The sequence below is a fragment of the Stenella coeruleoalba genome, assembly GCF_951394435.1.
Source record: "Stenella coeruleoalba genome assembly, chromosome: 1".
In the NCBI taxonomy this organism is placed as follows: Eukaryota; Metazoa; Chordata; class Mammalia; order Artiodactyla; family Delphinidae; genus Stenella; species Stenella coeruleoalba.
This window is the reverse complement of record NC_137169.1, coordinates 79157751-79185690: the sequence shown is the minus strand read 5'-3', so window position 1 is coordinate 79185690 and position 27940 is coordinate 79157751. Positions and strand designations below refer to the sequence as shown.

Here is a 27940-nt window from a genome sequence, read left to right as displayed (position 1 = left end):
AAACACAGTGCTGTGGGAACATGGAAGAAGGAATAACAAATTAATGCTATCTGTAAATGACCTACCACAGCAATAATTTAAAGATGGGTCTTGAGAATGAATAAAGGCCTTTCAACCATAGAAATGGAGGAAAGGCTGACTGGGCAGAGAAAACACCTTAAGGGAATATTAAGTGTGATATACCTAAGTAAGCATAGGTCTTGTTTATTATTCTGTAATGGATGCAGTTAACTGATAAGTCTAGACTGAATAATATAATCTTGAATGCAATAATTACTGAGACTACTTGATTAGAGATGTTTCCTTTTAACAATACTTCTGAAGATTCTTTTAACTTAAAACTTCAGACAATTAAATATAAGTTGAGAATGTTACAATACACAATATGGGAAGAATTATATACAATTTAATATATGGTTAAGTATATGTGTATGGTTATAAATATAGCGAGATACCAATCTACAATTCAGAAATGCTATACCTACAGTTTGCTTTATCTCTTAACCTTTTCACTAGAGAATTGATATGTTTTGTTCAGAAGTATCTATGAGAAATGGCTCTATCTTGATCATGTCTAGATTATTATTTTTTTCTTTAGCTGTCTCATCCTGGGCAATTCTCTTCTTCTTCTGCATTCTCTCTTAATCCATATGAATTCACCCAAGATTGGCCACTTCCTTGTATTATGACTAATAAATTAAACACAGAGAAATTCAGGTTCTCTTTATGATAAAAATTTATATTTGAAGGTGTAAACCTTTAGTCAACTCAATTTCAAAAGCCTTCACTATTTCTATTTTTATTTATGATTACACCAATCCATGCAGTACTGGACATATGCTTTTCCCTTGTGTATGTGCTGCAAAAAAAAAAAAAAAAAAAATGTGCTGCAGTAGCTCAAGAATACCTTCCTGCTAATATTTGGGAATAAATGAGGTGAGGTCGAAAATGTTTAAAGTTCTTACACTCTGTTTGCTTCCTTTGTTGTGTTGTCAAATGTACCATGTTAGTGTAGTGGCTAGAGTTTGACTTTTAATAATTTAATTTGTGTTTATGAACATATTATGGTACCCAGAAGGTATGGAATAATCAGAGATGGTTATAACATGTCATACTGAGAAGTTTAAAATGGACAATATATAGAGGGCACAGAGGGAGGGCTGGGGAAGGCCGATAGCACATGGGGGCTAGAAAGACAGTTAATGACAAATTATTGAAGGGACCTAAATATTGTGATGATCAATTTGTACTCTGAAAAGGCAAAGCAGTATCTTAAAATGGGATGCTAAATATATTTGATTAAGCAAGAAAAAAGAGGAAAGGAGGCATAAAGAACAAAACTGATGAGACAAATAGAAAACATACAATATAATGGTTGAACTAAATCTAACCATGTCAATAACCATTTCAAATGTAGATGGTCTAAACACTCCAAATAAGAGAACATTGTCTGTTAATTGCAGCTCTATTTACAATGGCCAGGATATGGAAGCAACCTAAGTGTCCACTGACAGATGAATTGATAAAGATGTGGCACATATATACAATGGAATATTACTCAGCCATAGAAAGAAACGAAATTGAGTTATTTGTAGTGAGGTGGATGGACCTAGAGTCTGTCATACAGAGTGAAGTAAGTCAGAAAGAGAAAGACAAATACCGTATGCTAACACATATATGTGGAATCAAAAAAAAAAAAGTTCTGAAGAACTTAGGGGCAGGACAGGAATAAAGACGCAGATGTAGAGAATGGACTTGAGGACAGAGGGAGGGGGAAGGGTAAGCTGGGACGAAATGAGAGAGTGGCATGGACATATATACACTACCAAATGTAAAACAGATAGCTAGTGGGAAGCAGCCACATAGCACAGGCAGATCAGCTCAGTGCTTTGTGTCCACCTAGAGGGGTGGGATAGGGAGGGTGGGAGGGAGATGCAAGAGGCAGGAGATATGGGGATATATGTTTATGTATAGCTGATTCACTTTGTTATACAGCGGAAACTAACACACCATTGTAAAGCAGTTATATACTCCAATAAAGATTAAAAAAAATCATGAAAAAAAAAAGAGAACATTGTCAAACTAGATCTAAAAAAAACCCCAGACCCAAATACTTGCTGTCTACAAGAGGTACACTTTATTATTTATTTATTTATTTTTGTGTATGCGGGCCTCTCACTGTTGTGGCCTCTCCCGTTGCGGAGCACAGGCTCCGGATGTGCAGGCTCAGCGGCCATGGCTCACGGGCCTAGCCACTCCACGGCATGTGGGATCTTCCCGGACCGGGGCATGAACCTGTGTCCTCCGCATCGGCAGGCAGACTCTCAACCACTGTGCCACCAGGGAAGCTCCAGTAGGTACACTTTAAATACAAAGAAACAAATAGGTAGAAAATAAAAGGACAGAAAAAATATATATCAAGAAAATAATAAAAAATATTAGGAAAATAGATTTCAGGACAAAAAACATCATTAAAGATAAAGAGGAATGTTTGATAGTAATGAAAGAGTCAGCACATCAGGAAGACCAGAACAATTATAAATATGTATCCAACTACTAACAGTGCTTCAAAACATATAAAGCAAAAAGTGAAAGATCAAATCCTCCATCCTGGTTGAAGATTTAATACCCCTTTGCCAGTAACTGATAGTACAGTAAACAAACTAACAAAAAAACAGTAAAGATATAGAAAAGCATGAATGACACTATCAATCAGCTTGACTTAATTGACATTTATAGGACATTAAACCCAACAACTTTTCTTTTCAATTGCATGTTCATGTTTACCAAGAGAGTCCATATGTTGGGCCACAAGAAATAATCAATAAATTTTAAAATACTGAAATATTACAGAGTATGTTCTCTGACCACAACTGAATTAAATTAAAATCAATATAAAAAGATATCTAAAGGACTTCTGGTTCTGGGTAAAATGAGATAATCATACTTCACTCTGTCTATCTCTCTGTAGCTATAAAAAATCTGGACAGAATTTCTGGTGCAGCTATTTTAGGACTCTGAAAAGTAAGTAGTAGCGGGTAGATTGGGGAAAAAGACCAGAATTTGAAATAATACCCAACCTGTGGTGATTTTACCTTTTTTTCCCCCTTTGATATCTCCCTGCCTGAACTCAACACAGCCTAAAGCCCTGAAGTGGTCATCAGCAGAATAAGAGAGACCTTTGGAAGTCCTCTAGTTCTGGCTCAAAGAGCAGGAAAAGGGACCCGTAACAATGGAAGAGAGTGCAGAAATTTCCTTTTATTCCTTTCCATTTTCTCACTTCCCAGCCCTCAAGGAATCTCTTGCCAGTGATGGTGGAGACTGCAAAGAGAGCCCACAGCGGCCCAAACTCTGAGAGTGGAGAATTTTCCTCTCTCAATAAGTATAGCTGTGATTTCAACAAGGTAGGGAAGACACATGTTGCTTTTTTCCTCTCTCTGTCCTCCTGCCATTTAGCCCCAGATGGGGATGCAGTCACAGAAGTGTAAGCTGGTGGCGTAACTAAAACAGCTGGAGGACTGAAAAGGGGAGCTCCACATAACTAGAAGGAACTGACACTGACTTTTTGAAGAATGTAGGTCCCCTTACCTGCTTTAAATAGAATATTTTTTATTTTGTCTGATGCTTTGCCATGAGCCGATTCACCTTAACCATTCTCTGCCACAGTACTGTGTAGGTGATGTTTCCTTCTTGGGTATCATATCTAGAAGCACACAATGCCTATCTGGCCCTCTTTGGTATGTGAATTTTGATCATATGGTGAAGGTATTTCTGATTTCTCTACTGGTTTTCTCTTTTACTACTAATAAGATACACTTTAAGGGCATGAAAATATCCTGCTCCTCATCAAAATTTCCCCCTGGATTTAGTATCAATAATGATTATTTCCTGATACAGTCTTTAGTGTGATAATTGCAGGATGTTGACTTTTTCCAACTCTAGCTACTTCCACATTTTCTAGTTAGCATGTGGCCTCTACTGCAAGCAAGAGCCCCCATTCCTTCAGTTTATTTATTTGTCTATTTAATATTTTTATGGACTTATGAAATCCTGTTTCCTCGAGGTTTATAATTCATTACTGTATTTAATTATTTTGATGTTCAGATTGTTCCAGTTGGCACCTCTTCAAGTTGACCTCTGTGTTCTCTTTCTCTCTCTCTATATATATATATATGATATATAAAAATATTTTTATCATTATATATTATTATATATCATATAATTATTAAAATCATTATAATATAATATCTCTCTATATTAATATATATATAAATATTTCTCCTTATTTTTAAGGACTTCCTTACTGTTGGCATAACAAGATGTTCTAGGCTTCTCTTATACATACTCTGTCCAGGCCTGGAATTAACCATTTATCTGAAGAGCCCTGATTCCAAGATCTGGACACTAAGTGTCACGGCAACCGGGCTGTTTTTGATTTTTGACTCTTGATTCAATGGGCAGAGCCTAAAAATTATACATGTACACACATATATATACACACATATATACATATGTATACATATACATACAATTATACATATAAATATATATATGCCTATACGTTGCAAATGTACATACATACATATTTTAAAAATCATGACACCAATTCCAGTCCATCCCCACAGGGTTCTTTCTTGCCTTCCTCCATTGCGTATTTGTATGTCCCTTCTTCCACAGTGAGAACCTCGTTCCCAACAACACATTTATTTTCTCAATCCTATAATACATCTAAAATAGTTTCAGAATTGCTTCACCTATACTATTACAATAAACAAACCTATTGAAAGAGTTCATGATTTCTCTGCAGTTCTTTCCCCCCACATAGCTACCTATCCACCTCTCCCAAAGACTAAGAGTATATAGTCAAAATCTGTGTTCATAAGTTATTTAGATTCCTCCCTCCTTCCTTCCTTCCTTCCTTCCTTCCTTTCTCTTTTTCTTTCTTTCTTTCTTTCTGCTTGCTTTCCTTACTTCTCCCTCCCTCCCTTCTCCCCACACCGTTTTTTCTTCTTTCACCTTCACTGTGATTATGGTGTTCCTTTGAAATACCATTGGTTTCAGCTTGTTTTCAGTGTTAAGGCCCCTTCCTACCATTCTCACTGATTTCATTTTAATTTATGAATATGTAGACTATAAACATGTTTCCAGAAATCAAACTATACAAAAAGTACACTCATAGAAGTGTCACTCCCCGCTATATCATTCCCCCATTTCACCCACATCCCCAACGCCTTCTAGATAGCCAATTTCATTGTTTTCTGGTTTACTCTTCCTTTATTTTTTCATAAAGATAAGCAGACATTGCATTTTCTCTATCTTCTTTTTTACACAAAAGATAGTATGAAGGTAGTGTGTGGAGATATATATATATATATATTTATTTATTTATTTATTTATTTATTTATTTTTTGGAAAAGACTTTTTTAAATCTTAAATTAAAAAAAGAAAAAAAATTCACACAGAAGAGATTCAACTTATCTACTTTGAAGAAATATATTAAAGTGTAAGATTTTAAAAAATCAAACCCCAAATAATGATAAAGATAGATATATCCTCTGTAAAATCTGAGCTAAACTATTGAGTCATTCATATTGCTTCAGTATTCAGAGTATGAGCTGAAATATTATGATACAATTTTTTTTAAATATATACATACTGTTTTGCACTTTGCTTTTTTCACTTAAAAATATCTCCTAGAAATCACTCCCTAACCATTCACAGAATCTTTCTCATTCTTTCTTTCTTTCTCTTTTTATAGCTGCATAGTACTCCATTGTCTATATGTAGCATTGTTTATTTTCCCAAAAGCCTATGTTTGAACATTTAGAAATATGCAATATTTTCCAATTACAAATAATGCTATAGTAAATAACCTTGTGTCTATTTATTTTCATATTGTTGGAGCAATATGAAAAATTCCCAGAAGTGAGATTATTGGAACAAAGGGTAAATGTGTTTGTAGTATCGTTAGATATTCCAAATTCCCTCCATAGAGGTTGAATTCCCACAGCAATGTACAAGAGGACATGTTCTCCCATATTCTGCCAGGAAATGTATTTAAATTTTAGACATTTAATTTTATTTTGTTTGTGAGTATTTCAAGAAAAAGTAACATTTTGGAATTCATCCCATCTTGGGAGAATGAATTACAAGCAGAATATCTTTTCAATTTCAAAATTGTTTGAGAAAAAACTCCAAAATCCTGTATAATAATATCCATGATAAAATGAAGAATATAAAATGCATGAAGAAAAAGGAAAACATTAGAAAAATATGATGTCATTAAAGCACATTTTATTCTTATCAATCAAACTTCAAAACAACAGGCTTTACAAAAATGCATTAATAAGACAATTTCTTATAGTTTTGGATCTATGTAGTCTAAAAATTTAAATTAAAAATTTTCTGTAATTATTACTTTGATTGTCAACCATATTCTGTAATTGAAATGAAGGATTTTTAAGAATATTTGCCAAAGTTATGTAACATAGGTACAGTTTCTCATAGAAAACGTTACTAAAAAGTGTTTTTAAAAATTTTTATTTTGTTTTGCACAAAACAGTTTATCAAATATTAAATGTGCCCCTTGAAAGTGAGAATCTACTTAGCATCATAAATGAAGATAAAGACTGCAAAGGCAATTTAGCAATGAGCAAATGAAGATACTATTATTCCTGCATTATAGTGTTAAAACTTTAACATTTGACTATTAAAAATGTTAATAAAATTTTAACTCTAATTAATTTTAAATATAAACATTCAGACTTATTATCATATTCTAAGATTTATTTAACCTCAGCTTTAGCAGAATATTGATTTTAGTCCATACTGATAATTAAGTACTTACCCAAAATCGTCATTTGGTGCATGTCTAATCCTAATTATTTCATGAATTTGAAAAAATATTAAAGATTGATCTACTATAGCAGTCCATATTATTTGGAATCTTGCATTCTACCAGCAAGATCTTCTTGGCAGGTACTAAGGAGAAATTAAAAGGCTCATGAGTGAAGATAGAAGAAAGGGAGGGAGGGAAAGAAAACAGACAGGCAGAGGGGGAGAACTGAGGGTGGAAAGAAGCAGATAGGCAGAGAGGAAGGGGAGAGAGAAGAAAAGGTGAGCAAGAAAGGGAGAGAATTCATCTGTGTGGCAGGGAGGGGTCAATTACTTTGACATTGTAACCACCTAGGTTGTTCCTCTATGAGATCAGACCCAAAGCATCTCAGGTTGGGGAGCATTTCTTTGGTTTTCAAGGACACACATACACACACACATATATAACCCAAACAAGCAAAAAAATTCTACAACTTCTCTTTTAGTAACACCTATAATAACAAACCCCTTATACATGTTTTGTCTTTAAATCTGGACTAAGAGGAAACTGTAGAAATTTAGAGCTGGAGGGAACCTCTGACATTATCCTGTCCATTCCCTTATTCCACTAGAACTTGCCTAAGGTCATGCTTCTGTGAGAGGTAGACTCAAGTCTAGAACATTTGGATGAAGTCCTTGGATGTCCAGTCCAATGATCCTTCTTCCAAGATGCATGAAGCCTTTCCTGTGTCTTTTGACTGAAGAAATAAAATTCCTCCTGTCAGGAAAAAAAAAAGTCTCAGCTCAAGTGCCTAATTCCTAAAAGGATACTACAGTAACTAGAATTATAGTTTCTTTTAAAAGATAAAGAAATTTCAAAATTTTATTTACTGCACTTTTCAAAAAGTTCCACCGTGAGTGGAGAGGATTTTGAAAACATCTGTTTACCAATTTCCTACTAGTAACAGAACCTTGGCAAAAATAACTAAATCACCTTCGTACTCTTCTCTGTGAAACCATTAAGCCTAGAAACATGCTGTTTTTGGCAATACAGAAATCAAAGTGGTAGCACAGCAGAGCAGATCTGTGTTAAAGAACAAAAATCCACAGGCTGCTTCAAATATCAACAAGGAGCCCTGAAATTTTCTATCAATTTCTTTTCATGGCCTTGTGACATTTTCAACTTAAAACTATATTGCTTAACATCAAGGCACTTTGAGAGAGCTTCAGTTGGAAAAGGTAATATTTGAGTGAGATTCAGCAGAAAATGGTAATTTTTCAGAGAGGTTCACTGGAAAAAGGTAATTTTCAGAACCAATTGCTGCATTCTTTTGCTGTTATTTTGCCTCTTTTCTAAGTAGCCCTAATGTCATTCATGGGCACTCTATGTCAATACATCCGTACTGGCTAAGTTGTTTGTGCAGAGTAAGTTTACAGAAACTGTAGCTTTAAGCTATGTTATTCCAGGGCTGTGAAGATCAAACAGTGCAATTTCACTTGGAAGTTTCATCAATTTTGCATCAATGTTGATGCTCGAGCTGGAGGCCTGCACCCAGAATCATAATTTCAGCCACAAAAAATTTTGTTTATGATGGAGAATCTACTTTCATATGATGATCATTGTTTGGTAATGCTGTGGCTCAGTAATGCAGCTCTCTAAACCTCTGCTGCCGACCAGCTCTTGATGGGCAAGCAATGGAGGGGCTTAATAGCTGATCTAGACTACATCAATTCATACTGTTTTGAAATACTAAAGGAAAAATAACTAGTCTTAGAATGCATATTATTATATGTTATTTGTATAAGTGGATGAACAAGTACCCTAGAAAGCTGAGACCTTTCATCTGTTCACTTTTGGAGAGCTTCAATCTTTAGAAAGGAAATGATGCAATTCAGCTTTAATGGTTTGAAATGAAGACTCTGAAATTATCAGGCTTCTCATATATTTCTCCTTTGATTATATCACCATAGAGAAAATGAAAATAAATAAATAAATAAAAACTCCTTCAATGCAAGATGTGAAGGTTGAGGGACATAGAAAGAAACATTTTAAAGCCTTTTTTTTTTTTAAAAAAAAAAAAAGCAAAACAGCAAGCCTTAACCAGCTAGCATTTTTATTCTCTGCTTTAAATTATATGTATTTGATTTCAAGTGAATATTAGTGGATTTTCTTTCATTAATCTCTGTTTTTTAATTCAGCCTTTGTGTATGAAATTATACCATAAAAAAAGTTCACATTCACCAGTTATATAAACATGTAGCCAACACAGTTGGGATGCTTTCAACTTTCCATGTCTGCTCAGCACTGAACACAATGTTTTTTTTTCTCTGAAGAAATTCACTCCCACCCCCACCCACCCAACAGCACTGTGAGTTGAATACATTCAAATAATGATGACATTTCTATTTAAAATAACTATCTTTTTTTAATTTAAAAAGGATATTTCATCAAAACTCAACTATCTTTAAGTCAGTTTGTTATTTACACCCACTGAGAGAAAAATTAAGTGAATCAAATATGATCATTTTGTTGCCTTTCATCTAACTGAGACATTTTTCTCTACTTATAGTTGTTTATAAACTAGGCTCTATCTATCTACAAAATTTTATTTTTTATATCAGTTTTAGGTTCATAGCAAAACTGAGAGGAAGGTAGATTTCCCATATACTCCCTGCCCCACACATGCATGGCCTTCCCCATTATCAACATCTCCCACCAGAGTGGTGTATTTATTCCAACTGATGAATCTACCTTGATACATCATTTTCACCTGAAGTTCATAGTTTACATTAGGGTTCACTCTTGGTGGTGTACATGCTGCGGGGTCTTGAGAAATGTATAATGACATGTATCTACCACTGTAGTATCATATGGAGTATTTTCACTGCCCTAAAAATTCTCTGTGCCCCATCTGTTCATTTCCTACCTTCCCTCCAGCCATTGATCTTTTTACTGTCTCTATGGTTTTACCTTTTCCAGGATGTCATAGAGTTGGAATCATACAGTATGCAACCTTTCCAGATTCGCTTCTTTCACTTAGTAATATGCATTTAAGATTCCTTCATGTATTTTTAAGGATTGGTAGCTCATTTCTTTTTAGTGCTGAATAATATTCCATTGTCTGAGTGAATCACAGTTTGTTTATCCATTCACCTACTGAAGGACGTCTTAGTTGCTTCCAAATTTTGGTAATTATGAACAGAGCTTCTATACACATCTGTGTGCAGGTTTTCATGTGGACATAGGTTTTCAGCTCCTTTGAGTAAATACCAAGGAATGTGATTGCTGGATTGTATGGTAAGAGTATGTTTAGCTTTGTAAAAAAATAAAAAAGCCAGGCTGTCTTCTAAAGTGGCTGTGCCGTTTTGCATTCTCACCAGTAACTTCTGAGCATTCCTGTTGCTCCACATCTTCATCAGCATTCAGTGCTGTCAGTGTTCCAGATTTACACCACTTTAATAGGTGTGTAGTGGTGTCTCATTGTTGTTAAAGATTTTATCCTGCCAGAACTTGGGTTCTTAGGTCTCTGTTTCAGGAATTCCTGTTACAAAGGTATAAATCCGATATCCCAGCAGATACTCCATGAGAGTCAGATTGGGGAAGTGGGGTGGCCCTTGACAGATATCAGGACTGGGGAGCTAGGGGAGCCCTTAACAAGTATCAGACATGAAGTGGGTAGGGCCCCAAATGCTGGTGGATAAATTTTACAGGAGGAAATTTGCAGGTGATAAACAGCAGGAAAATCCTAAATCCTTGAAAGGTCAAATTACACCTTTGGTTAGGCTTGAACCGCCAACAGTTGTGTCACAGAGATACCCGGTTATGTTTTTAAAGCTAAAATTGATAACCAGTTGTATCAATAATAACTAACTGAATGTGTACCACACTGAAATGTTACAGAATTCATAATCAATCATTTAAAAAAATCCCTGCTAGTCAACATGTATATAGTGTGCTTCCCAGTTTACCTTTTCTGTTTTCAATTATCTAACTTACTGAAAAGACTTTTTGTCAGCTAGTACATAAATATTTTATTAAGTGGAAGTTCTGTTACTATGTCTTTGTCAGGGTATAACATTTAATAATTCTAAAGCCTTCTTGGAAGTTAAGGCTGAAAACCAGTGAAGAAGTCATGTGCCATTTAAAGTTTGTTGCTTTTTACTCATTACAAATGTGAATGAACTTTAAGAATCTGTTTTCCAACGCATTAAACATCTTACTCTCATTAACTTTAATAACTAGTACTTCAGTTGGCCAGTGTTTCTATTTGTGTGGACTCTGGATTAGTCTGAGAATAGCCGACATGGTGGGGATGGCTAATGGCAGGGAAAGACTATCTGAAGTGACCGAGGGGAAAGCAATGACATGAATTGGCAGAAATGGGTACCAACGCCTGAATCACCTGGTTCTTTTGGAAGGACAAGGTGAAGATGAGACAGACAACTACAGCATAGAGTGGAAGGACCAGAGTTTTGGAATCACCTAGACCAGTGTTTGAGTCGCAGCTCTGCCACTCACTGGCTGTGACCTTTGCCACATTATTTATCTTCCCGTGGCCTCAGTGTCGCTTTTTTAATGCAAATGCTTATGATAGTACTTATTGTAAGTGGTGGTTGTGAGGTTAGATGAGACAGTATATTTATGTGCCCAGTCCAGAGCCCTGCAGTGGCAAACAATGGTAGTTATCATGAAGGTGTGTGTCAATGTATGAAAGCATAGCACAAGTGGGTCAAAATTGAAAGATAGTCTGAATAATGGACACTGCACATAGGATGTCAGAGTAAGAACAATTTATTCTAATAGTATTTCGTTCTATGTGGGGACAACATTTGCTACTCTAAACTTATGCAATTAAATGTTTTGATGAAGATGAGTTGTGCTTGCTTTTGGTGTTCTGCATCAGAAAACGTGCTCTGATTAGGAGCTTTGGAGTTTGGAGAGGGAGGGCTTGCTGCACTCTGGGAGAAACGACTCCACACTCACTGACTGTAATGACAAAGCAGAGCTGCACATACCACATGTCTTTACATTTCCAATGAATAGAATACTCTTTGGCACATAGTAGGAATCCTGTACATGCTCACTGAAATGATAAGTGATGGGATGAAATTGTCAGATACGTGTGACCATCTCATGAACTTTTACCCCCAAGAAACCGTGCTATGAGGCATCCCTATGTGAGCTAAACTACCATAAATAATGTTTTATAATCACAAATGCCTTTTAATAATTGCTTGTACCCCTTTCTCAATTAAGCCTTGTAACTAAATGTGTTGTCATTATTAAGACACTTAAGTGTGGCTTATTTTTCTGTTTCAAATTTTGGGTTTTAAAAATCTTTTGATGATCAGTTTTGTTGAAGCTATGTCTTTAAATTCACGTTCCTTTTCAAATAGAAAATTACAGGAAACATATCTATTTCCTAAAGCTGCAATGTCCTAGTCCACGTGATAAGGGCCTTTCAGATGTTATACCTGGACTATTTCACAGATACAATTGTAGATCCCACAATATAGATATAACGGATGTAAACAAATATAAATATAAATACACCTAAATATAAATACACCTAAATATGTAATTTATGAATATATTTATATGTAATTATAAATACATGGATGCATATGAAGAGGGTTTTTTTTTTTCCCTCCTGTTTTCAAAGCTTTGTTTCCATCCAATGGGTCATTCCTGTCATTAAAATTCTAAGTGAAATCTTGTCAGACTGACATCTTAGGCGAGCTTTCCCTCCCATATTTCCTCTCAAAGACACATCCACTCAGCCTGCCTTTAACAGCCCAAGAAGTGAGATTGTTACTGATCCTGGCCAAGTGACGCAAATGCTAAAGGGCTTGTTTACAAAGGAAAGATGCTTCACCACGCTGGCAAGAGCATGGCATATTTTAATAAAGAAATTTGAGTTTCACCCAGGCTTAATTCTTCCCAGTTTCATGAATGAGAAAACACAGGACCTTCCTTGTGATGATTTGTTGGGTAATGAGATTTTTATAATTCATCAACCATTTACCTACCCGAATCTCTGGATTTCTCAACCAGCGTACATCCCTTTGTTTTGGTAATAACATGCCTTTTTTTTTTTTTTTTTTTTTTGCCGTACGCGGGCCTCTCACTGCTGTGGCCTCTCCCGTTGCGGAGCACAGGCTTCGGACGTGCAGGTTCAGTGGCATGTGGGATCTTCCCGGACCGGGGCATGAACCCACGTCCCCTGCATCAGCAGGCGGACTCTCAACCACTGCGCCACCAGGGAAGCCCCATTTTGTTTTTTTAATTGAGATTTGGAGAATTTTTGTTTTCTCCAAAAATGTACTGTGATATTAAACTTGGCTCTGGCCCCAGGTTATTATTTGTAACCAAGTTCAGGCCCCGAAGGAGCAGAGCTAGGAATAATTCAGTTAAAACAAAGCAAAAAAATAAGACCTGTCCTTTCTCCTGGACTTGCACTTTGGGGCCGTGTGGGGTATGGGGTTTTATCAATTACACCTGAGTTAGCAAGAGAACGACTCTCCAACAATAGAATTCACCTCCTTCTTGCTTCTGCTATTCAGTTTAGAGCCACAGGGACACCATCCATCAAAAGAACCTTTCCTGAAAAGGAGAATCTTGTTAAGGCTGGCTGTCAACTTGAGAAAACTAATCATGGTATGGAACAGTAAAATGATTTTATACTGCTTTTTCCTTCTCATCTACTGAGCAGGCTATTAAGGAGAAAGGCCAACAGATGTTCTGCAACCTACTAAAAATAGATAACCTGCTTTAAATATCAAGTGTGCCTGCTGGATTCTGGAGTGAAGCAATGTGTCCAGCATTTGTATAGAATGGAATTCAGATTGGAGATCAGAGGCCCACTCAGATTTGGCAGTTGAGATGTGGACTGACAGGCAGCTCCTTTAGCCAGATGATTTAATGACTTCTTTAAAATGACTGTTTTCCATGGCCAGATTATGTCAAAATGTGTGTGCTACTGCTGGTCTGGGTGTATGGTATGTCCTATGTTTGCTCAACTTAGAGTAGGAAAGATCGATTTGTGGGTTTGAATCTGCAAAATAGACTCAAGGCATTTTATTTTCTGCTTGCTGTGTTCTTTTCATCTTCTCTTCAATGTAACTCTCCTTTCTACCTTTACACTATGGTACTAGCTGAATGCTGATGACCCCACAGGACAACAGCCAAGTCGCATTTAACGGTAATCTGGTGGCCAGAGCTGACTGGTCACCCACTGATAGTGAACTGGGCCCCAGGAACACAGAGTTTCATTCTTGTTTATACCTGAGAGCAAATCCTAGAAACATTCATCCTTTAACTTTCAGTTCCTGTCCTGCCTCCTTAAAATTTTCCCTGAGGACCCAGTGATGTTCCTTCTCTCCCCTCAACGACTATAGCTCTCTCTCTCTGCCTCCCACATTCACTGTTTAGTGTTTTCTACTGCTTCCTTGGTTAGTAATAAATGCTGGCCATGGCTTTCCCTGTCTGTGCTCAACAAGTAAGTGCTTGTTGATTAATGAGATTGCAAGTCTCAGGCAGGGTGGCCTAAGTGTAAGCTTTGTCCACAAGGTGGTGTTTTGTAACTTATTGGGAAAGGACCACTTTAGGAAAAAGATGCAAATTGCAAACCTTTGCACCAAAAAATGTACATATGTACAGACACAAAAAACACTACCCACCCTATGACCCAGCCATTTCACTCCAAGTTACTTACGCAAAGAGGAATAAAAGCATATATCCTCACAATGACTTGTATAAAAATTCATATAACAGCTTTATCTGTAATAACCAAAACCTGGTAATCCAAATGTCCATCAACAGTTGAATGGATTAACAAATTGTGGTATATCCTATAATGGAATACTTCTCAGTAATAAAATGGAATGAACTTTTGGGATATATCACAAAATAGATGAATCTCAAAATCATTATGCCAAGTGATATAAGAGATAAAAATAGAATACATACATAGAATTCTAGAAAATACAACCTACTCTATAGAAAGCAGAGGACAGAGATCTAGGGAGGGATAGGTTATAAAAGGATATGGGGAAATTTGGGGGAATGATGAACATATTTGTATATTGATTGTGGTAGTTGTTTCGTGGATGCATGCACATGTCAAAACTCACTAAGTTGTATACTTAAATATATGCAGTTTATTGTACATCAACTATACTTCAGTAAAGTTAAAAATATACAAAAATAATTATATATATATTCATGTTTTAAAAGTAAAAGATTTAGAAAGAAATGCACCAAAAACCTTCACAGTTATTCCTGGGCAGTGGGATTACAAGTGATTTTTTTTCTATGTACATTTATGCATTTTTCTAAGTTTTCTAAACTGTACATATACAGTTTTCTGTGGCAACTGTAACAAATTACCACAAATTGGGTGGATTAAAACAACAGAAATTTATTATCTCAGAGTTCTGGAGGCCAGAATTCTGAAACTAGTATCACTGGGCCAAAATTGAGGTGTTGGCAGAACTGGCCTCCCTGGTGGCTATAAAGGGTAATATGTTCCTTGCCCCTTTCTGCTTCTGGTGGTTGCCAGAATTCCTTGGCCTGTGACCTTATCACTCAAATCTTCAAGACCAGCATCTTTGAATCTTTCTCTGCTCCACCTTCACCTCACCTTCCCCTTCGTGTGCAGTTAAATCTCGTTCCATCTGCCTATTATATGGATGCATGTGATTTCATTTAGGGCCCACTGGGATAATTTTGGCCCCTCAGGCCAAAATCCTTAACTTAAGCCCATCTACAGAGACCCCTTTTCCAAATAAGGTAAAATTTGGAGGTTCCAGGGATTAGGAACTGATATCTTTGGGGAGTGTTTTTTAGCCACCACAGCATATTTTTTCAATATTTCTGTGTTTTAGTTTCTTTGTATTTGATTCCTTAAAAATTTTGAAATTGGATAAATAATAAATGAGTATGTGTTCATTGTAAAAAGTTCAGATGGTATAAAATGTTACAGAGTGAAAATCAGAGTCCACTATGATACTGACCAGCACTATGCTGAAAATAGATGTCCTTTACAGATAAGGAATTAGGCAAATTCAAGTTCAGGTGCTGTTCCCGTGAGACGCACATGAGCATAATTTCTTTTATAATAACTATCAACCATTTAGTGTGTGTCCTTCCAGATCCATTACTGTAAATTTATATAAGGTATGTTTGCACTATAAGGGATATTGTAATATTTACATACTATATTTGTGTATGTGAGTGGTTTTCGTTTATGTAAATGGGAATTGTACTATTCACTTCACTCCACAAAAAAACTCTTTTCTTAACAATATTCTGGGCGATAGTTCCATGTCAGTGCATAAAATTCCACTTCCTTTGTATTATTTTATTGCAAAGCTATAGCTTTATTTTATCAGTCCCTTTGCTGAATTTTGATTTACATTTTTTTTTTTTTTTTGGCCATTAGCAATAATATTGCAGTGAACATCCTGGACATACAGCTTTGGGCGCATGCGCAACATTTCTGTAGATTAGATTCCTAGAAGTAGATTGCTAAATCGAAAAGCATATACATTGTACATTTTGATATGCGCTGCCAAGTTTCTTTCCAAAAATGTTATTGCAATTTGTACTTCTATAATATCATATAAAAATATTCTTTTGCCCACACATTTGCTCCTCGGGATATTGGTTTTTTTTTTCTCTTTTTGACAATCCAGTGGGTAAAAAGTGGTATCTCACTTTTGTTTAACTTATTATTTCTTTGTTGCTGATGAGATTGAGCTTATTTTCATATACACTGATCATTTGTTTCTTGTTTTTAATTTGCCTTTCCATATTATTCACCAATTTTTATATTGAACTGTCTCCCTTTTTCTTATTAATTTATATATTATGGCATTTAACTCTTTGACTGTTATTTTCAATACAGGTATATCTCCCAGTTTGTCGTTTGTCTTATAACTTGGTTTATAATTACCTAGAGGTTTTTAATTTTTATGTAGTTATTCTATCTTTTACTTCATGGGTTACAACTTCCTTGTCTTGCTTAGGAAAGACAGCCTACCCTAAGATTACTAAAATATGCTCAGTATTTTTATCTAGTAGCATGCACTGCTTTAAAGATCAGGAGTATAAAAAGTCATCTAAAAGTAAAAGGCCACATGTCAAACAAATAAAATAATTTATTAGATGCTTTAAAATAGTAGATTCTAGAGCAGGCTGTCTGGGTTCTTTTCCAACTATATGACCTTGGGCAAGTTCCTTAACATTTTTGTACTTCAGTTTCCTTATCTGTAAAATAAGGTAATAGTACCTACTCCATAGGATTGTTGTGTTTTGAGGATTAAATGAGTTAATAGATGTTGAGTGCTTTGAATAGCGTTTGACACATAAAAAGCAATGTCTAAGTGCTAGCTAAAAATGTACATTGGTGCTGTTACTGCCTGAAGATAAAAAATAGGAAAAAGAAATGCAACTATTATGTTTTTGACACTTAAAATTTCTGACATCTTGTTGCTTCTGTTTATATAGTGGAATTTCTCCTGACATTGACACAGGTGCTTGTATTCATTATCATACATGATAGATACTACCACGGAGGCTCAGAGAAGCTAAATGTCTCATCTGTGGTCACACAGATAAAGAGTGATTAAGTCAGGGCAGCTCATGTTCTCTCACTATCTCCCTGAAATGGCCTAGGCATAGATTTATATTCAGGAATTCACTCTCTGATTGTCACCTTCCTACTGGAAGATTCTGCTTCAAGGTTTGTGGCTTTCAAAGATCACGAAGACTGAAGATTACCCCTAGGCTCCTGTAAATGTAACTGAGTAACGGAAAACAAGTAGGTGCAGGACCTTGTTTGAACATAAGGGCCTATATTATTGTGTGATCTGCCTGCCCCTATAAAAAAGAAATGAGACAACCCATCTTAGCGCCTGTTGGTCACTACTATTCTATTATTGTTTTAACATTGTGTTAAAGATCAGTGAGAGCTAGTCAATGTTACACTAAACAAAATTTCCTTTCTTGTATCTTAAATATATTTGTTTTGATGTTCTGTATTTGCTTTTATTTCTGGGGAACATAAGGAACCCACTATCACTACTTTATCATCATCATAAATGTTGAAGCTGCCATATATTAGTGCTTACTAGAAGAGGCAGCATAGCATTATGATTAAGATATCAGAGTCAGGCCAAACCACAAGGCTAAAATCCCAGCTCCACCGTTTAATTCATTGTGTGACCTTGGTCAATGTATTTAACCTCCTTATTGGTAAACTGAGGACCAATAGTTGCTTTTCCACCCATTTCTGTTACCTATTGGCTGTTTCCTCAGTCCATTAGCAACTGGACTATTTAAATGCTTATTTACTTCAGAAAGGGATATCACAGTAAAAAGAGAGAAAAGAAGGTCAACACAGAGCTTTTGTGTTTCAAACTACGTTCTATAATAAATGGCAGATACCATATTATTGAAGAAAAGCCTTTGAGTAAAGATACCTTGCTCATTAGTTTAGCTTAGTTTCAAAAGGCTAAGCTGTGATGGTATTAGGGCATGAGCAGATGCCCCCCCTATACAAAATATGTTGAGAAGAATAGAAAAAAGCCAAGGCTGTCACACTCCCAGACTTGATGGAGTCCACAGGTTTGTCCCTGTGGAGGGAGAAAGATGAGGAGAAAGAAAGCAGCCTGGGTTCCATGGGCCTAGGAGAGAGGGCCCTGTACACCAACCATTCCTACCCCAGGTTGAGTTCTGGTGGGAGATGGAATCTCCAAAAAGGTTTGAGCTACTGAGAAGAGACAACCCTGTGCTTTGCTTAGGAAGAAGTATCTCATCACTGACATACCCCATAGTGGGAGACAGAGGAGTAGGGTGACTGCATGGAGGCTGGAATCGTGAGTGAGGGATCTGTACAGTCACACAGGACCTCACACTTGACTCAGTGCTTTCCTACTGCCTCTTAAACTTATCAATGATTTCTGAACAAGGGCCAGCATTTTCATTTTGCCCTGAGCCTCACAAATTATGTAGCTGCTCCTGTCTACCCAAAGGGGTCTGAAACAATTCTGAGTGCCCAACATAAATGGGAGCAATATGATGTCCCCCACCCACTGAGAGGGAAGAGAAGTAGTTGGGAGAGAGCTGATACCTGAAGAAGCTTTGGAGCTGGGGCAAGGAAGATGCAGTAGTGACATTCATGCAGTAATGATCAAAGGCCCGATGGGACAGCAGACATGTGGGTGGATGCCAGATGGGTACTAGATGATACAGCATCTGAGGTTCAGATGCTTCCGACTGATGCTCTGACATCCCACTAGTGTCCTAGAAGTCATGATCTCCCAGTGAAATACAGGGAAACCCGGGATAGCCCGAGATTTTGTTTCCCACATCCTACCAGATGGAGGCTCAAAAGAAATTTAATCAAGATAATTTAAAAATGACATTTTTTTTGCATGCATGAATATATGGGCTGAAGATTTTACCTACTACTCCATAAGGAAAAGTGTGACTTATTTTACTTATTTGTGCATGCACTGCTATCCATGTAAGTACTATGCATCTTGTGTCTATGGTGGTTTTATTTAAATTTAAAGCTGATGGTTTTGTTGCTTCTGTTTATATAGTGGAATTTCTCCTGCTGGCAATAAGTTTAGATGTTGAATTATTTTTCAAATGACTTTAACTGAGTAATTCTTGGGTGACCTAAACTAATTTCTTGGCCTTGTAAATCTCAGACTCTTAATTTTCAACCTTCTCTTGTTAGGGTACATCCTGGAAAGCCAACATGCCTTTTTTCAACTCTGAATTATAGAAGACAGGCAACCATCTGGAACTGGAAGAGTGTGGGGTTTCAGAAGAGCTCTTCACATCGTGAAGCATCATTCACACGCTCTCAAGTTTGCTTTGTGTTACAGAGGACTGCAGTGGCCACCCCAGCTCTCCTCCAGCGCAAGCCACTCAAGACGGGGCTGTAAGTAAATGGGATGTGTGACTCCAAAGGAACACCAAGTCTGAGGAAAATCAAACCATATGTGAAATGACATAAGGTTTCCACCATGAAAGCAAAATATTTTGATATCTTGAACTGAGATTTAAGTCAATGTTAAAAAATTGTTAAAATAGGGCTTGCTCTGTTAGAGATTAAGTTTCTAAGTGCTGGGAGCCCACAGTGTACTAAGAAACCATCTTTTCTCTGTCCTTGCAAGTGTCCCATCCATCTTTTTTTTTTTTTTTTTTTTTTGCAGTAACTGGGCCTCTCACTGTTGTGGCCTCTCCCGTTGCGGAGCACAGGCTCTGGGCACACAGGCTCAGCAGCCATGGCTCACGGGCCTAGCCGCTCCGCGGCATGTGGGATCTTCCCGGACCGGGACACGAACCCGTGTCCCCTGCATTGGCAGGCAGACTCTTAACCACTGCGCCACCAGGGAAGCCCTGTCCCATCCATCTTTGATAGTGTCTGTGGGCCTGATAACATGGCATGACAATGTACACACAATACCCAAAGAGCAGGTGTCAAGTAGGCATCAGCAAAGCAAGGAATAAACAGAGAAAATAAGATTGGACAGGGCTTGGGAGGTGGGGAGAAGAAATGATTTAGCTTCTAGTTTACCAGGTAAGGCTTATCTGAAAAAGTGTTGTAGTCCAGTTTTAAAATGATAAACACATAGGCTGAAAGGGCCCCCTGAGAAGTCATCTGATCTGTCCCCTAACCTCTAGGGAGGTTTTATCTAAACCATTTTTACCAAGAGGTGTCTGTCGTGTTCTTAATATTCTGTGGGGAAGTGGATGTGATAGCCTCTCTAGGATCCCATTACAATGCTTTATAACCACAAGAGTCAGGAAGCCCCTCTTTATACATATATATCCTTTCCTTCTCTAGCTACAGCCATTGTTTCCTGTTCTATCCTCAGCAGAGAAATGTTCATACATCTAGATACAGCTTCTGAATAATAATCCTTCCTATATTTAAAGAGACATTGTGACCTATTTATTTCTCTTCTTGAGACTAAATAATCCCAGGGGCTTTATCCTTTTTGCATTCATCCATTTTATCCCTCTGAAGTTTTTATGTCTTAAGCTGGGGCTTCTTAACTTGGCAGGAGTTTTGACTTGTGGAGTTTTCCAATGCCAACATCACTTTCCAAGTACTGCTTCTACATGGTTGATTTTCAAGACCCGTCAACATAAACGCTGTACGATAGAGTGGGAGTATGTCACTGGACTCTGCTTCAATGTAACAGAGCATTTCCCACACCACCCCCAGTCTCCTACTAAATTCAAGGATCACTGGCACAGTGAAAGCAGGCCAGGAGCATGAGAGATGCTGGGAGGATTGCGGGAGCTGGCTTCAGCTCACAGGGTGGGAAAGGAAGTTTGACTTCTTGATGTCACATGTTTAAGAGCTTCTAGGACTCAACCCCAAATGCCCCTGAGAGATGGTCATTTGCAAGCCATGCAACCTCTTTGGCTCCTTGCAAACCATTCAGAGACTGAGAATCAAGACCTAATTCTTCTCTCACCGCCAAAGCCTAGATGGCTTAGCTCTGGGATAATCTGGGTATTTCCTTCACGGGTTTGGGCAGGTGGAGACTTTTCTGAAGGAAGGCTGGGAGGAGTAGCAATGACGGGCAGTTGTGTACTGCCCCTGACCTTCTCCTGACCAAACAAAACCAATACCTAGAATCTCTGTTTTTGGAAAGTCCTACACTGTGAAAATGTCCTGTTCCCTGAGTTCTCCCTTCAGAATTGGATAATGTCCATTAATTGAAGTAGGGAAGTGGGCTTTGCTTCTAGATATAATATAGAAACCTCTATTTTAAGGAGATAACACCAAATTTCAGTGACGTAAGCCTTAACTGCATTAGAAGAAGATAGACCTCTTTTACAACAGTTGAAAAATTATTGGAATCATTTCTATTACCAGGGAAATAAAAGCATCATCTATGTGATCATATTTTATAAAATATAAAGGGTAATACAGATGTTCATTTTTGTTGTCATTTTTAAAAGCCTGCCTGAAAAATGGTTTCCTGTGGACAGTGCTTTATGTGAAGTGTATATTCTATTAACATTCTATGTTTATAATTATCCTGCAGTTTTATTTAGACTCGGATGGATAGAAGCAAAACATGGCAGCTTTCTCACAGATCCCAGCAGCTGACGGGCAGAGGTTAATTTGTCTGTACATGGACACATTAGCTTGTCACATCTGCTGTTAATTGCAAACAGATATATTAGTCTAATTAAACATTGCAAGGAACTGACCTAAATTGTTCCATGCCTGTTGCTATATCGGCTCCATGATTAGCACACTTCAGGCTGCATGTTTATCCTTGCTCTACTGATACGAAGTAACAGTCTTAACTCTACAGCTAGTAATAGCTCTTGCGGTCATCACTGCTGGTATGTTAACTATGCTTGAAATGGAAAAATAAAACTCATGTGACATAATCATGTGAATTTGCTGCTGAACTACAGCCATTTCTACCCCATTGCCTTGACCAAGAGCATTTTTAAATGCTTATGTTCTGTGGCAGCTGTCTAAGTGGGTTGCAGCCGTTCTAATTTTGGAGCTCATTATTAGGACAAACAGTTGTGGTACATCAATAGCCCATCAGAATTAATTAAAGGGGGAATAGCAACTGAATGTTCATCAGCGCATTCACAAGCAATCAGGGCAGAGGGTGTATCTTCCTACTCAGACTTGACGCTGGCTTAATTTGTGACTTCACCTGGGACATGTTTAGTGATGACCAGATAGAAAATGTTTATATGTGGCAAGTATATAAGTAGCAAAAGTCCAGTCATTGGGTGCATTTGGAATTAATGATTAGGTGATGTACATTTCTTTCCTTAATTTTTTATCAGCCTTATTTCTCTATCACAGCCATATTGGCAGATCTTCTCTTCCCTGCATTAGAATGTCTCCTGCCCTGAAAAGAAACCCCAACCCCTTTGTCTGTGCTGACAGGGGAGTCTAGCACCTGGGTATTCAGTAAATACTGACTGCATGAAAAAAATTGAGGAAACTGGTTTCATCTCATGTGAGAGAGAAATAATCTATTTAAATATAAACCTCTTGGTAAGAATGAGAAGGACTTTTTCAAGATACTAAAAGCAACATTTTCTTTAAAAGGAAAGAAAACTCGAGTTTTTTAAACAAAAAGATTTGGTAAAGACAAATTTTAAAGCAACATAAGTAGATTTTCATCAGTCCTTCAAAATGTTGACATTTAAGTCTTTGTTTTTTTAAAAAATTTTATCAAAGTATAGTTGATTTACAATGTTGTGTTAGTTTCAGGTGCATGGCACAGTGATTAATACATCTATCTATCTATCTATGTTCTTTTTCAGATTCTTTTTCCTTATAGGTTATTACAAAATATTGGATAGCGTTCCCTATGCTATACAGTAGGTCCTTGTTGACATTTAAGTCTTTGAGTTGATATTGAAGGTAAGGGTGCACTACCATCTTGCCAAATCTTGCTGCCCTGTGGATAGCAGACTTCCTTGGCCTGACAGAGTCCCGGGTAAGAGCAGGCTTGGCAGCCTTTGCTGTGAGGACTGAAGAGCTTGACAGGCAAAGAGCAATAGAATTCTGTCTCCTTTCTCCTTTTCTTTATTATTTAGTACAGCAGCTTGGGCACTTGGAAATAAATGTACTCTGCATGCTTTTCCTAGCAGATTGAACCGTAGATCTGCTGAATGATTGATGCAGTTGGTCCCCTTACACTGGAGATTCAGAGGCTGCAGTATTGCTTTGGGAACCATTCTACTGGCTTCTCTTCGATTCTGGACTTTGCTCTGCCCTTAGTGGCATTGGGTCTCCCTGGCCTTGCTCTAAGCTTGCTAGCATCATTCTTCACGATTAAGATAGTGGACTTTCATTTTGATCTTGACAGAGGGAAGTGATCTAACACTGTGAATTCAGGAATGGAAACCAGTAACTCTTTAGGAAGATCTGTTTTGTTTTGTTTTGTTCCCTTTTTCCTCAGCTGCAGCTCTGGAATTGGAAAGACCCTTTTGTTGAATATGCATATGGGATCATCTTTTGCGGTAGGAAAGTTCACTAATTTTTCATTCAACAAGCACTAGAAATGGTGGCACACAGATGAGTTAGAAATGGTTCTTGCTCTTGAGGAGCTCATAGTCTATAGAGGAGTTGAAAAAGATATACCAACTAATGAATAATAGGAGGGAAGGATATATAATACAAAGGAGGAGATCATTAGTTCTCTCTGGGGCAGAAGTCTATCAGGAAGACTTCACATGGAAGACAATACATGGGTAGTATACTGAAGAGACCTATTAGCTTTTTTTAAAGTTTATTTTTAAAATATTTTATTGAATGAAAGATTCTTTAAGTTCTATAGTACCTTACAATTTTCAAAAGTTTCATATACATGATTTCATATAATCCCATAATAACCCTTTGGTTCTCACCCCTATATTACCCCTCCCCCCTTCTCTCTCCCCACTGGTAACCACTAGTTTCTTCCCTATATCTGTGAGTCTGCTTCTTTTTTGTTTTATTCACTAGTTTGTTGTATTTTTTAGATTTCACATATAAGCGATTTCATACAGTATTTCTCATTCACTGTCTGACTTATTTTACTTAGCATAATGCCCTCCAAGTCCATCCATGTTGCTGCAAGTGGCGACATTACATTCTTTTTTGTGCCTGAGTAGTATTCCATTGTGTGTATGTACCACATCTTCTTTATACATTCATCTATTGATGGACACTTAGGTTGCTGCATACCTTGGCTTCACATAGAAGACAATACATGGGTAGTGTATTGAAGACACCCATTAGCTTTTAATCAGGAATACTTGAAGGGTCAAGGGATGTTCATCAAAGTGCATTGATTAATTCAATCATCCAATAAATATTTACTGATGCCAACTGTTTGCTTGCTTGGCACTGTTCAAGCAATGGGGTTGTAACAGTAAAGAGAAAGATGAAGACTCTTTCTTGTGGATCTTGAAATTTAGTTGTAGAAGACAGACAGTTATCAAATAATTATCTGAAATGTCAGACAAGGATAAATGCTAGGAAGAAGAATAAAGACAGGGACAAGAGGATAAGAAGTGGTGATGATGATGGTGGCGAGTTGTGTTCTTTATGTGGGAAAGTTGGGAAAAGCCTGGCCAGGAGGAGATGATGTTTGAGCAGACAGCTGAAGGAGTACCATGATGGTCCATGTGGGTTTCTGTGGGAAGAACATTCTAGGTAGAAGTCAACAGCTGTGTCCAGTTTATCAACATTAGCAAGAATTAAAGAGCTTTAGTTCACTGAGAAAGAGAATTTTGCAACTTCCTGAGGTAGATACTTTAATATCCCCACTTTACAGGTGAAAAAAAATACCTTGCCAAGTACTACAAAGAGCACTCCCCAGGGCCACAGGGAGTTTGGGTGACTTCTATAGTTCCTCCTAATTATTTGGGGCTCAACATTTTTTTTTTGCAATTGGTACAACTTGGTGCTAGTTGGTGATTCTGTGAGTCCTGGGTGTCCAGACTACACCTGGATTTTCTCCTAAAGCAATGGTTTCCAAGCCTGATTATCATATTCGCTCCCAATTTTTAAAATTACACATTTAAAAAATATAGATACCAAGACGCCATCTCTGGCAATTCAGATTCTGTAAGCCTGAGGAAGGACCTGGGCATCCAGCTCCCTCAGGTCGAATCTCCCTCAGCAATTCCAGATTTGAAAACCACTGTGGTAAAAGTGCTTCTCACACTTGAATGTGCGTACAACTCGCCTGGGCTCTTGTTAAAATGCAGATTCTGATTCAGTATGTTTTAGGCTGGAGATGCTTCATTTCTCATAAGCCAAAGCTGCTGATCCTTGGACCACACTCTGAGTACCAAGGTTCTATGCAGCATCGTCAATAATGGAACCGGAGCAGCTCACTGGGATAAGGGGAAACCCCAGTCTGAAGGAGGGTAAATTCACCTCACCTCTGCTATCGGGCATCTACAGGTGTCCCTCAAAGCCCAGGCCTCTGTCCCCTTGAGAGCTGCAGGATGAAGCTGCTTCTCTGGATACAGCATAAGCAGCAGTGAGGGGAGGGTGGGGCAGGGGGATATGAAACTCTGACTTGGTAGGGCAGCTTGGGGGCCATGACATAAGCATTCCTCTGTCTCCCTCCTTCTTCTCTACCCATCCAGTGTCTCTCTGTGTTATGAGTTGAAGAAAATCCTGCCTGTCCATGAAGTCTTCTTTCCTGCTTCCTACACAGACCCCTCCACTGAGCCATTCACCCTCAGTGCGTCTCATCAGGGTCACGTTCTCTTTACCGTTATCTACTTTGTGTGAGTCATTTTAATCTTTCCTATGATATTGTAAACTCTGTGGGGCTTAGGAGCACCCTTAGGAAGCTGAATTTATAGTAAGAATCATAGAATCTTGACACTAAAAGAGAGCTCATGAAATTCAATTTCCCTCTTAGGTTGTGCTTACTTCTACAATCTTCCACAAAGATAATTATGCAGCCCCTGCCTGAATACTGCCAATTGTCAAAAGCCCTCTCCTTCATGAATTGCTCAATTAAAAAAAAAATTCACAGAATTGAAATGTAGCCTTTTCGGTCTTATCACTTGATAGCCAAGAAGATGAAAATAATGCTAAATAACTAATATTTTTAACTGCTTAATATATGCTTGGCTCAGTTCTAAATTTTGCATGTAATTTATTTTGCTTGATCTTCACAACAATCCTATGAGGCAGATACCATCATTAACCTCCTTAGGAATAGAGAGGAGTCAAGTAAATTGTTCAAGGTCATACAGCTAGAAAGTGGAGGGGCCAGGATTCAGAGTGGGCAGTCTGATTGTAGAGAATATATTGTCTGAATATAGCATGGATTTATTCTGGAAAACCAGTCTGTTCTATCCATTGTTTGCATGAGCAAAGTCAAGGCCTCCCAAATGTACCAGGGAAATTCCTTCTTTACCAAAAAAGGCTCTGCTGAACTTCAGCCTGGTCTCATGTGTTGGATAAACCTTGAATATAAGGTTTATCCAAGATAAACCTTGGATACTCCTTGAATGTGATGGTATGATCTGAGATGGTTTTGGAATTCTTATGACACTTAATGGCCTTTCTCATGTTTATAGTCAAGAGTTGGGGGACGGGTGGAGAAATCCTTCATCTGATACCTTGGTTTCCAAAAAAAAATCACAGTTGAATTGGTCCTATACAATAGGAATGAACTTACAGTTGCCACTACCCAGTTCAGAACCATCTAATGGCTTCCCATCAAACTTGGAATCAAATCCCAACTCCTTACCATGACCGACTGGGCCCAGACTCATCCCTGACAGTTGTGGGACCCAGGCAAGAGGTAAAAGTTGAGGACCACATTCCATATATCTAAATATTAAAAATTAAATAAAGCTAGTAAACTATTAAACAAAATATATTATATTCTCCCATTTTGGGAAACATACCTTTCTAATGACAAAGGCAAAAAAAAAAATGTGTGAAGCTGTGGTTTATGGATTTATATAACTGAAGGTCTGTAAAGTATCAGACATCTGAATTTAATTATCATTGCATATATCTGGGTGTTTAATAAAAATAAAATTAAAAGATTAAAAATTTTTACATATTCAAAGTTTAATTTTCTTCTAAAATAGTCAAATTATTAAGATTAAAAGGCAAATACACATTATAATTAATGACTACCAAAACTTTAAATGAAATTAATAAAGCTGAAATTTTACTTAATTTTTAAACATTTTTACTTAATTTTTTGAAAATTAGATTAACCATTATTCAATATCTTATCGTGTAAAATATGCATAACTCTAGATCTAGTTGTCTCAGTATCATGTTTCACACCTGTTACATCTGAGCCGACATGTCTACAAATTTAGGACAAATATGCATTGTTTAATATTACAAAATGTTCCCAGTGTCCATATGTAACCTGCAAATACCACCCTAATTTGTGTACACTGAAGGAACCAGGAAATGGCATGGGAAGAGAAGCAAGAAAAGAGATACTTCGTGCTACTAAGAAACAACCTTCATTATGCGTGAACATCAATTGTGTTCACAGTTTCTGAGAAAAAGGATTTGACAAGTTAATTGATTTGTCTTTTTTGTAAGCCAAAGTGCTTCCATGTCTC

At 37.3% G+C, this 27940-nt stretch overlaps 1 long non-coding RNA gene across 1 annotated transcript in view; it reads left to right on the top strand.

Annotated features, from left to right (window-relative positions):
- LOC307191036 overlaps positions 1-20917 on the top strand; it is a 282782-nt gene extending 261865 nt beyond the window's left edge. Inside the window, exon 4 of the long non-coding RNA XR_013829584.1 lies at positions 19563-20917. This is a non-coding gene — a long non-coding RNA (uncharacterized lncRNA). The remainder of the gene's footprint in view (positions 1-19562) is intronic.
- The last annotated feature ends 7023 nt before the right edge of the window (positions 20918-27940 follow it).